Here is a 12840-nt window from a genome sequence, read left to right on the forward strand (position 1 = left end):
GTAGACAGCTAGAAAAGAAATTTTTAAAAATTATTAATTTTTGGCGGGTTTATGCCAATTTTAAAAAAGGTAGTGAAAAATTTCTTTTCAGTTTTGATGATTTTCCAGATTTTTTTACACAATTTTTTCAAGGCAACAAAAAATACATTTATGTTCATCTTAAGAAAAAAAATTTATTGAGGTACTTTTCAGATACCTGTACCAATGTCTAATTAAAGAAAAAATTTAAAAAAATATTTTTTTGGTGGTGTAAATTGACATTTTGTGAGAAAATTTCACCAAAAATATTAAGATTTTTAACCCCAAAAAATCAGTTTTCTCCATTTTACCCAAAAACGGACAGGAGGCCCCGGGTTTTGCAATAATAATATCAATATACAACATGTATTGTGTATAAACAGTTCTCACAACCTGGGGCCTCTTGTCCGTTTTTGAGTAATTGAGCATTTTACATTGCATGGTTTGAACAATTTCGTTCTTGTTAATTTCAAATTTTCCCCCGTTAGAGGGGGAAGGAGTCATTTTAGAGCCCAAAGTCATCTCTGCAATATTTTCAAACTTATTAAGGCGGATCTTTCTTGACTTAAGCATCATTTGCCTCTGGCGAACCGTTTCGCCGTTATTTGCCGCCGTTGGCGTGATTTTTAAAGATTTTTGCCGTTCTCGCGGTTTTAATGGACATTTAAGGGATAAAGGAGTCGTTAAATAAAGATGACTTAAAAATACTTTTATTTTAGCAATTAAATTTGCTAAATTTCATGTGTTCTAAAAATATTTGTAGTTCTAACTGGTTTTGGTCCAGCAGAAATTCAAATTTGGAGATTAATTATAATATTGCAAAAACATTATATACGCATCAGAGAGAGAGAGAGAAATATATGCTTGAGAGAGAATATAATTTAAGTAATTATGCTTATATTCTTATATAAACTTTAAATGAAGATAGCTAGACCTAGAATAAAGGTATTAACACAAAATCAAAAGTGTTTTGAAAATTATGTTATTGTTGTTTATATCTGTAAAAACAATATTTGAAAACATGCCTTATAAGTGTCCTATTTTACTTATACTGGACCTACCTAAAAATGCCGGGACTCGAAATGGGTGCACCTGACGCTATATTCTTGTTCACAAACATTGTTTGCATTGAAGAAATATTTACATAGACGTTTATTTTGTTAAAATATTCCTATCCTAACTAAAGTTATGAAGTTTTATAGATTTTTTGAAAATAGGGTAGCTTCGCTCCTCCAAAACAGCAAGACGTACTTACCAAATGCACATTAGAAGTTAACAGATGCAAAATTTAAGTTATTTCCGAGTTAAAGCAAAAGAAATTACATCATTTCTTCAAATACAAGCTTATTTATTGAAGTTTACTTTTGTCTACTCTAAATGTCCCGTTTTTTGGCAAAAGATCCCACTGTGTATATAATACGAAAAAAAAGAAAACTGTCGTTTTGCAAAACCTTTCTAAAAATAAGCAAACGATTTTCAGTGTTAACTTTTACAAGTAAAGAAAGCTATATGTCTGAAATCTCTGTTTAATTTAACAACTTGTATATTTGTAATTCATAGCCAAGTTTCGAACCTATAACTTAAGTAAAACTAAATTTCTTGACAGTTTATTGTGAAAAAAATAAGCCTAAAAGAAAATAAAAATTATATTACTAAAAAAGAAAATAATGTAAGATTTTCTTATTAAATGTTGCGGTAGAATCCCCTATGAAGCATATGGGCCACCCATGATTACATGCCCCCTTTTTTTATGTAAAATCACGTTTCCCTAACATCTCAATGCTGAATGCAAACTGGTTATAAATGTTCAAAAAAATATATATACTCTATGATAAAACATAAAGATCATAGACTTAATCCCTTTTTTGTTAGCTTTGGATTTTTTTTACCTATTTAACGTAACTTTTTATATGCGTATTTAGAGTCAACTGCACATAAAACCCAGGGTAATCTCAAATAATGTCTCAGAAAACACTTATTTTTAAGAAATGCCCAATAATCTTAGTCTTCTCAACTTTTGAATCTCAACCATTAAAGTTTAACCATACGTTAAAAAAAAAGAGAAGTAAGGAGGTTCTAAGTGGTCCATGTCCAATAAAAAGGGATGTTACCAATGTTGGCAAAGAAATAAAAGAACAATTTCTATTTTCCTAGTAATACTAATTCGATAATACAATAAATGTCATCAAGATTTTGCCTTTGTGAAAATGATAAATTTGTATAATATTTTAGGATTCAATGATGTAGATGTATTGTATGATGGATACAGACTCATTATCTCACCGAATTATATAAAATTTTTCATAATTATAAGATTTATACCAGTTTTAATGGCCCAGAGGGGCTTTCTTACCTGCAAATATGTGAGTGTATTCAGGTTATTCCTCTCTCCATTATAATAACTTATAACAATTTATAAACACGTTTTCACATTTTTTATAAGTTTAATCTGCAAAATATAGCTGAAATATTAAATAGATCTAAGCATCATTTTGTAAGGCAAAGATTCTCTACATTTAGCTAGGGTTAATGCAATTGTCAATAAATGGTGGAAAATAAAGTCACCCTTTCTGTAAATTAAAATCATTGGTAGAATAATTTGGACACAACTAGTTGAAATCAACCAATCACAGTTTTATAGTTTTTAAGCCAACGAATGAGACACTAGGTTTCAAGTTTAACAAGATTAATATAAAATAACAAGAGATAAGGATAAAAATACAAAAAAAAACAATGTTTAAGAGTAGCTAGGCCTTTTAAAAACAAAGGAATATCTTTTAATTTGAATTTTTTATTAAAAAGAGCTCTGTTGGGAAAAATACCGGCTCACAATTCTATAAACTATTCCACCCAGGGCTCTACAGGGGTGTTCATGCACTTCAAACTTAAATATTTGGCTCAAAATTCTGATAACTATTACACCCCTGGCATTGGAGGGGTGTTTATACACTACAATCTAAAATATTTAGTTCATAATTATGTAAACTATTTCACTTAGAGCTCTACAGGGGTGTTCAAACACTCCAAACTAAAATATTTGGCTCACAATTATATAAACTATTCCACCCAGGGCTCTACAGGGGTGTTTATACACTCTAAACTTAAATATTTGGCTCACAATTATATAAACTATTCCACCCAGGGATCTACAGGGGTGATTATACACTCCCAAATAAAATATTTTGCTCACAAATGTATATTTACCTAAGTATTAAGTATAGAGTATTTACCGAAGTAAGAGTAAATTGATTGATTGATTGATTAGCCATAGTTTCTTAGGGTTTGGACCTAAGTAGTCATGGAGTAGGCTGAGACGCTTTTGTGTAGCCACTAGGGCTATCAAGCTCCACGTTCAAGCACATTATGACTTGACCCGCTATCTCATGAGAGCTACTCATTATTACCTCACCCTCGCCGAGTATGGAAGGTTTCCCAAATTAAGTCACCGTAATGAATGACGCTCACCGCAGAGGAGCTTGGGATAAGGGTAATACTGATATTATGTACGTGACTATTGAGCATCCAAACTTACTCAATAATCTCCTTATTACACAACCAGGGGAAGTTGCGTGATTATTATTGCGAATGAGAAATTCGAGTCAACACATGGAGAATTGAACTCGAACTCTCACCACCGTAGCTCAGTGTGCTACCACTAAGCCACGACGCCCTTATTAAGTAAGTGGTTGTTATTGGTCATATGGAAAAAACAACAAATACTTTAAGGGGAATTTGTTTGCTAAATTGAATGTGTACCACTTTGTTGGATGCATTAAAATTGGCATTCACCAGCCGAACATCCATATATACATACATGCACACAATATTACCCTGTTAGACCAGGAAACATTGTCCTCTCATTCTTGTCGACAAGTTGACATTTGTTAAAATAGTCAATATTTACAAATTATGGAAAAGTTTGAAAAATGATCGCAAATAATTTTGAAAAATTATGTTTAAGACTTATAAATAACAGCTAACTATAGTAATACTATAGTCTTAAAAACATAAGATAATACTTTAATTTTCATATTTAAAAAAAAGATTAGTGATTTTTATAAAAATCTCACCAAGTTATTTATCGCATTGTATTATAAACATCTTTTCGCGGACAGTACATTGAAAAATTATAAGATTTTAGTATTTTTGACCCCGAATAGGTTATAATCCAGTGGATATTAATCGCTTTTGGAGCAACTTTACTTCACTTTTCTCATCTCACATTGACTAAGAAAGCTAATTTCTAGAGTGGCTGCGCTACAGAAAGAGCTATGCCCTTTAAGAAATGTGCATTTTTATAGCTGAATATGCAAAATAAATTAATTTCAATTTATTTACATTAAGCAAATGCAGATTTTTATTATACATATTTATGTATTTAATATTTGGTGAGGATTGAGAATGAACTTTTGTTTAATTGTGCGGCTAATCTCAGTTTTAACAAACAATTGACTTAATTGTCTCAGTAGAATTACTAACTTTATAGCTATTCTCAAAATCTTATTTTAATATGGGCTACTCTACTATCAGTGGGTTAAAAATGAAATCAACTATTTTTAGTTGGTTTACATCTCTTTGATAGATTTTTATTAAACTACTACTCTAATTTTTTCCTTTAAGGTTCGTTACTTCAGAGGTGAATTCTTAAAAAACTTTTGCCCCACTAAAATCCGTTTGCCCCATTAAAATCAGTGAGGCAAACTAAAAATTTAGAGGGGATAATTTTGCCATACTAAAATTTTAGTGCGTGAAACTGATTTTAGTGGGGCAAAATTTTTTTAAGAATTCACCTCTGTACTATTTCATAACTTTTAATTATACATTAACAGGAATTAGTATATCCATAAGTAGTGCATATTTCCTCATGCGGCGAGGCTGCTTACATGATACTCTAACGTCAGGTCAAACAACCTAAAATAACTGAGCCAAATCTCTCCTTTTCTGTCCAAACACCCGGGGTATTAAGTTAAGTAGAACCCATCAGGCAACCTTTATTGCACGACCTTTTTCTGAGAATTTCTAACCGTGCATGGTAATGAGTTGCGCCTGTTTAAGGGCAAGGTATTCCCCCTCTTCAAACGATTAATGTCACACAACTGACATAACAGTACTAGGAACCTTGTTTAACGTCTTTAGTTATGACGCAGTGGTAAAATTCGAACCTATCACCATCCCGAAGAAGAGCGGATATGCTACGTGTAAAACCACGGTCGCGTAGTGCATAATTGACACCTAAGAATATCAACAGTATTTGATAACTTTTCTTATGTAAAATATGGTCTAGTGAAGTGTAGAGTAGCAGCCCGACTAAAAAAGCAACCTTTGGTAAGCATTGGTGAAACAATGTCTCTAATTTATAAATAATAAACCTAAATATACATAATAATGCACTACATAGAATTAAAATTGCGACCTTGCAACATAATATCTATTACATTAATTTCTGTCCTTAGTGTTTATTAAAGCTAGGGTACCCACACTGGTGTTATATTTTCACAAGGTATAGGTCATCAGCAAGGGATAGCTGCTTGTATTCAGTGAGTAGGTGGAATCGCGTATGGTAGCATTTCCATAGGAATATCAAATGTACATAGTCATACATGGTTTATCCATATTATATACATATAAAGGAAAAGAGAAAGATAAATAGACTCTAATATATTCATCTTTTCGTGTATCACTCTTTATATGTCTGTACATTTTTCTACTACGCCTCTAGATGCTTCTTGAGTAATTTTAAAAACGGTTGGTGGGGGGAAGAAAGTCACTTAAATCATTAATTGAAATATAAAAAATCGGTTGCAGATGATTTTGGCGATTTCTCCTTGGTTTTAAACATACTAACGGCTACGCTCCTACTGGATAGAAAAAAAGCTTTAAACCATCCCAAGACTTAAATAAAAAAAAATAAATATCCTTAAACCACCACAGAACCTATGTGAAGCTTACTTAAAACAGAGAACCCAATGGGTTCTGTAGTTATTAAGATCTTAAGCTTAACACAAAAAACCTAACTTTTTATGTATGCACTATATTAGAAGCAGTTTGACTTTAAAAAAACATTTAACGGTCAAAATACATTTCCCATTCTCTTTTTCCTGGTCATAATAAAAATATATGAAAAGAATGAAGGCAGAGAGAGAGAGAGAAAGACAGAGAGAGAAAGAGAGAGAGAGAGAGATGGGGGGGAGGGGGGAGACCTCATCTTAATTCAATTAACTATATGTACAATATTTATATATTTGTATGCATGTGTGTGTGGGTGTGTGAGTGTGCATGTGTGTGTGTGTACCATTTGTATTTACATGCCAATGAATATTTGCATGTTTTTGTAAACTTAACACTAATTAACAAAATAACTGTTTTGAAATATTCTATAGGGAATATGACATAAATTAATTTTAAAAAGCTTAATCATTAACAGGCTGTATACATCCTACTTGGTCTCCATGCACGCCCCCTCCCCTCCAAATTCAAGGGGGCCGAGCGGTGCGGCTAGGCAGGCAAGGGTGCCGAGCGCCGCGGCCAATGTTAATAGTTCTCTAAGGGGGGGGGGGGGAGGTTCTTAAATTTTCAAAATTGAAAAATATTTCTAATTTCATTACTGGATAATCATATCATTATGATGCAAAACAAATTTTCTGGAATATAGAATTGCTTTGGTATCTTAATTATCTTTATATAAAAATCATATGATATCCTTCTGTGTGTGTGTAACGAAAATTCTAACCATATTGAACCGATATGATTCTCCAGTGAAGCTTCACATAGGTCTAGGGAAGATTTATAACTATCCTCTGTTATGGTACAACTCTCCTCCCAAAATATATCGCCCTAAAAAGAAATGACCCCTCAAAAAAATTTAAATGGGGGGTAAATCAGCATATAGAGCCATTTCTGAAATCAATAATACAAACAGATATACTCTTATTCGAGTATAATTATAGACTACAAAATAAATAAATATATATTGTATATATAGACTATGAATTATCTTGTTCATAGTCTACATAAAGAAAATAATGCAATATCTATTTAATGTATTTTTTTTTATGCACTGCGGAATATGTAATTGAGCTTAAAATTGTTTAGTAAAATTTGTCAAATTCGAAGAAATAAATGTTAATATTTATTAACAAAAAATATTTAATAACAACCTATTTCATTTGCAAAAAAAGTATAACAGAGTAAAAATTTAATAAAGTGAATGTAGATAAATCATGATTTTAGTTTTTATTAAGTTTATAAACCTCGAGACAAATAAGTATGATTTAATTTTAAACAAAAAGTAATTATTGCAGATTTTTGGTATAACTGACTCAAGGAAAATTTAATGGAAAATAAATTAATTCAATTATATTCTACTAAAATAGTACATACATATCCATATAACTTGTAAAATAATGGTGGCTTTGTGAGGCTTTAAGTAGAGTTATCCATCATATCTCATAAAAATAATATTCTATCCTGTATACTAAGTACACACTGATCCTGAAATAAACTATAGTGTATCTACCTACCTAAATAAAAATAATATTCTATCATGTATACTAGGTACACACTGCTCCTGAACTAAACTATAGTGTATCTACCTACCTAAATAAAAATAATATTCTATCATGTATACTAAGTACACACTGCTCCTGAACTAAACTATAGTATATCCACCATACCTAAATAAAAAATAATATTCTATCCTGTATACTAGGTACAAACTACTCCTGAACTAAACTATAGTATATCTACCATACCTATATAAAAAAAATATTTTATTATGTATACTAGGTACACACTACTCCTGAACTAAACTATCTACCATACCTATATAAAAATAATATTCTATCATGTATACTAGGTACACACTACTCCTGAACTAAACTATAGTATATCTACCATACCTATATAAAAATGATATTCTATTATGTATTCTAGGTACACACTGCTCCTAAGCTAAACTATAGTATATCCCCCATACCTATAACACATCAAGGCCAAGATCGTCAATGTCGCCCTGATGAACATTAAGGCCAAAAAACTGTAATATACCATCATACCTATATAAAAATAATATTCTATAATGTATAGTAATACACACTACTACTGAAATAAACAATAGCATATCAACCTGAAAAACAGCAGCATTTTTAAAAGTATTTAAGATGTATTGTTTAAAAAGCTTTCAAGACTTATCAGTATGTCCATTTTACCCATGTTTTTTTTTTACTTTTTAGCAACAAAATTTTATGTGATCTAATTATCTGATTTTTGGCATACTGATTCCTGGGACAACAAAGTACAATATTATACGCAAAGCAACTCTATAATGAATTCCTAAAATGTAAGTATGTCCATAAAAATTATCCTGTATCAAGCAGTTTTTTATACATTTATTTTCTATATCAGTTCTGACACTATACAAGTGTTGATGTCCATTTGTCCTACAGTTTCAGTGCTTCGCTTTTATGGATGTTGTCATCCTTGTTTAGTATCAAATATATTATTATAGATACAAACTTACTTTCACTCAAAGATAAAGGACTTAACAGAGCGATTGACATGGGGCAGGGCATAGATATTGATAAAAGTTCTAAAAATTATTTTCAACAAAATGAAAATTACAGATTTGCTATCCTTTGATTAAGGAAGAAAGGAGAAGTGTAATAATTGATTTTCTAAACTGATGTCAATTAAATTAATCTATATAATATGTATTTTCCTGATTAAAGCAAGAATTATTATAACACAAGGAAAATTTTGAAACTTTCATAAAACACTGTAAAAAAAGGTATATAATTCACACATCATTCAGTGTTTGTGTTTAAAATACTTTAGGTTATATGGAATGCATAAATGTCAAATTTAGTAATTTGGATTCAGTTTGATATAATTTAGTTTTAGTGATAACTTATACTTAGTTCAGAAGGTGTGTGTGTGTACAAAGTACTTCAGGCTATATGCACTGCATAAATGTCAAATCAGGTAAATTTGGATACTTTTTTTATAATGTACATTAAATTCAGGAGGTGTGTGTGTGTGTGTTCAAAGTACTTCAGGCTAAATGCACTACATAGTTATTAAATGAGATAAATTTTTGATAATCTATACTTCGATCAGGCGGTTTAAGGCTAGGAACATTTAAATAATTAAAAACTTAGTAATCTATGAATCGAGAAGATTTCTATTCGGAAGGGTTAATTTATATTATATGAGTTGATTTTTAATTTTTACTTAGCATTTGTTGATTGAAATATAAACATCATAATGAAAATAAACCAAAAAAAATCCGGAGAGATGGTTTTCACCCATATATATAACTGCATTGTAAACTACTTGAAAACCAAAGCTTTATCTTAAAACATTTGGGAATTTGGCTAATAATATAATATTGTAAGGCCCAAATTGAGGTACTTAATTTGTTAATTAGATAAAATACTTAGTGATTAATTGAGGTTCTGATTGTATGTATGTACTATATAACATACACACGAAGGATATAAGATATAATTAGATTGCATGGTCTGTAGGTTTTTTTTTGATTTTTCCTCTTTTGTAATTATCAATAAGAAATATAATGAAAACAAGAATGGCTAAATTACTTTCAATCATACATTTTGATTAAAACAAGGATAATAATATTCATAAGCTTAACAGCTCAGATAAAGTTACTATAAGCAGTATATGAACTGTGCTGGTAATTTTAAATTTCAATTTTAGGAACAAGCCCTGAACCTCAAAAGGTCCCCCCCCCATTTTTAACGTTCCTATGGGGAGCTTGGACAGATCAAAACCTTTTTGTAGAAACTAGCCAATATTGAAATTTATTACCCCTTACCTAACCTAATATCGGTTAAAGTGTAATTTCTATTTCTTTTAGAAAAAAAGTAAAATAAATACCTACTGTATGAAAAAACAATTTAGATTAACATATTTTTTGTAAGGTCAAACACTCAACATTGAGATAGAGATATAGAGAAACCCAATGGAAATATTCCAATACTAATTAGTACAAACGAAAGAGAGATACAGAGAAAGAGTGTGAGGGTGAGAGAGAGAGAGAGAGAGAGAGAGAGAGAGAGAGAGAGAAAGAGAGAGAGAGAGAGAGAGAGAGAGAGAGAGAGAGAGAGAGAGAGAGAGAGAGAGAGAGAGAGAGAGAGGGAAAGAGAGAGAGAGAGAGATAGTGAGTGGGAGATGAAGAGTGAGAGAAAGGTTATATGAATATATGAATGTCCCAATTCAAATTGAATATCTGCTCTTCTGCTAAGAGATTACTATGAATGTGTGTGTGCTCAAAACAATTTTATAATTTATTATGTATAGCACCTGGATGTCTCTCTGTCTGTCTGTATAAAAAAAATATTATATTTAAAAAGCTGTTTAAGCTAAACTTTACTGGTGAGCCTTAAAAAGTTTTCTTTAAAAAGGTCTAGATTATTTTAGTGTGTTGATTTGTCACTAGAATCACCAAAGTTTAAAAAATAGTTTGCCTGTTGGTTTAGCCATTTAAATATTTTTCACGTTTGCCACGCGTGTTTCTCACTTTACCTAGCATTTTGACTTCAAAATTAAAAAAAACAAACACTGAAAGCAAATCGCTAAAAAAACCTTAGAAAGATAACTTGGATTTTTTTACTTTTCCTTAATAATATAAACATAAAGTTGCTATATATTCTTTAGTTATTAAATCTTTTTCTTCTCATTTTTTATTACCTTGACTAAAGAGAAGCGTTTGACACCAATGCTTTTTATAGAAAAGTAAATAGTCCTTTATCATTAACTTTATCATAAGTGGATATTTAGAACCCAAACTAGTGAATGATGGGGCGAAAGTTATTTCGCTCTAGAGAGATTTTGTGACATTTTATTTAATTTGTCAAAGCCTTAAATTTAAAAAATATAACAAGTACTTATTTTTGAGGATCCAGCATTAGATATATGTACATAGATTTGTTAATCACTGAGCCTATAATGACTAGGATGGATGCTTTAGTTCAATTTCAATTTCTTCGGATATTTTGGAAGTGCCCTTCATACCCTATATAAAAATCAATGTATATAAATCAAACCTCCATTTTTGAAAATATGTGAGTAAATTAATTGAGAAAAAAAATAACTGGCAATAGTCCGTATTTTACAGGTTTAACTAAATTTTGAATTTAGGTCTTTTCATTTATTTTTTAGAACTTTTTACATTTTTTTTTTAATTTTCAGAAAATTTTTTGATTAACTGTCTGTTTCAAAATAATCTTTAGCTAAATTTATCCATGAAATGTATAAACATAAAAATATAAGAGGTGTTTTGTTTGTTTCTTTGTTGTTTTTGTCCACCCAGATTGTGTTCTATAAAGCTTAATCTTCCTCACTATGTCTGTTACTTAGGAAAAACAAATTATTTAAAGACTTAAATTTTGTCATTTACTATTTCATGCAATGTTGCAAAAAAAATTCGCATATGCAATTTTAGTTTTTATAGACATCCTAAATAAACTTTTTAATTATAAAACCTAAAAAGAAAATACCTAATAAAAAATTTCAACGTATGCAACATCAAAAAATATTTGATATACGTTAATAGAAATAATATTACATTCTATTTCATATTTTATTTAAAATTTCAAAAATAAAATGATGAATTTTGGCTTTTTTATATTTGCTTTATTTTTGAGGCTTAAATTTTTTACCTACAAAATTTTGTAGGTCTTCTTGAAGTGCATTAATTCACTTTTCAAACATATTATTTTACAGTAATGATAAAACCTAATGTAATAATGACCCAAATCTTTAAACAATATACCGCTATAAACAATGGAGTTAACTTAATCAAACACAATTCAATTTTTAATCAAAATTATTTAAATAAATTTTAAAATCAAATTAATATTTAAATCCAAACTTTATAACTTTTAAATCACTTTTATTGCCATAAGATTAGATCACTGAAGATTTGGATTTGACATAAAATAATTTTATCACTTTAACAAGTATAACTGAACTCGTTGCAGCTGAGCCAAAGTCTCACAGATAACTAAAAGTCTGGGTATGTGTATATATCTCAGTGAATGTATACACAGGGAGAGAGGCATTAGTAGTAGTTAAGATAATCTATAACATTATCTTTCTACAAACAAAATTTTCTTTCAAAGGCCAAATTTTAATGATGAAAGGAAAAAGGTTTAGAGTATCACCCATTGTCTTATCCCTGTATCCTTGATATGTTAGAGATGTGTAAAACTCAAGATACGGCCTCCCCCTCCCGACCTTGATTGCACTGCAAACCCCCTCCCAACCCCACTACTTACCCCTCGCCGCAATATCTGTGCACGTTGCCCCTTTGATGTTAGAACCATTTTCTCTATCCCTGAAATGTAAGGCTGTTAGGAACCCGCTTTAAGAACCATGCAGTGTGTGTGTGTGTGAGTGGGGGTGTGTGTGTGGCCTCGCCATATCTGTAAGTGTTGAAGAGCAAAAGCATCTCAAGCAATGTGCTCCCTCTTTCTCTCTTTTCATCTCATTTTCTCTAATTTCCATCTCTCTTTTCTATCTCTCTACATATTTAAAGCACTCTCTCTCTCTCTCACCATTCCTAGGTCTATCCTATATGTTTAGCCTCGAAAGTCTACTTGAAACACCGACCTACCCATCCCCAAAAAACACCCACTTTATAATTGTTTCAGGGATTGCACAATAGATGATAATTAATCTTTCTAAAAATTCTTTTTTTTTTGTAAGATTCTGTTTTTGCTAGCCAGTAATTATAAGATTAAAGCTTTGGGTCTAAATTATTAGAAAAAATGCCATCGACAAATATTCGTTTTACTTTTGCTT

At 30.5% G+C, this 12840-nt stretch overlaps 1 protein-coding gene across 1 annotated transcript in view; it reads right to left on the reverse strand.

The window, feature by feature from the left end:
- Window positions 1-2469, reverse strand: part of LOC145323037 (uncharacterized) — a 69270-nt gene extending 66801 nt beyond the window's left edge. The window contains exon 1 of the mRNA XM_080165424.1: window positions 2372-2469. The gene's annotated coding sequence lies outside the window, so the exon portion shown is untranslated. The remainder of the gene's footprint in view (window positions 1-2371) is intronic.
- Window positions 2470-12840: the final 10371 nt, after the last annotated feature.

Source organism: Acartia tonsa, chromosome 6 (assembly GCF_053477335.1).
Source record: "Acartia tonsa isolate MP-2025a chromosome 6, ASM5347733v1, whole genome shotgun sequence".
In the NCBI taxonomy this organism is placed as follows: Eukaryota; Metazoa; Arthropoda; class Copepoda; order Calanoida; family Acartiidae; genus Acartia; species Acartia tonsa.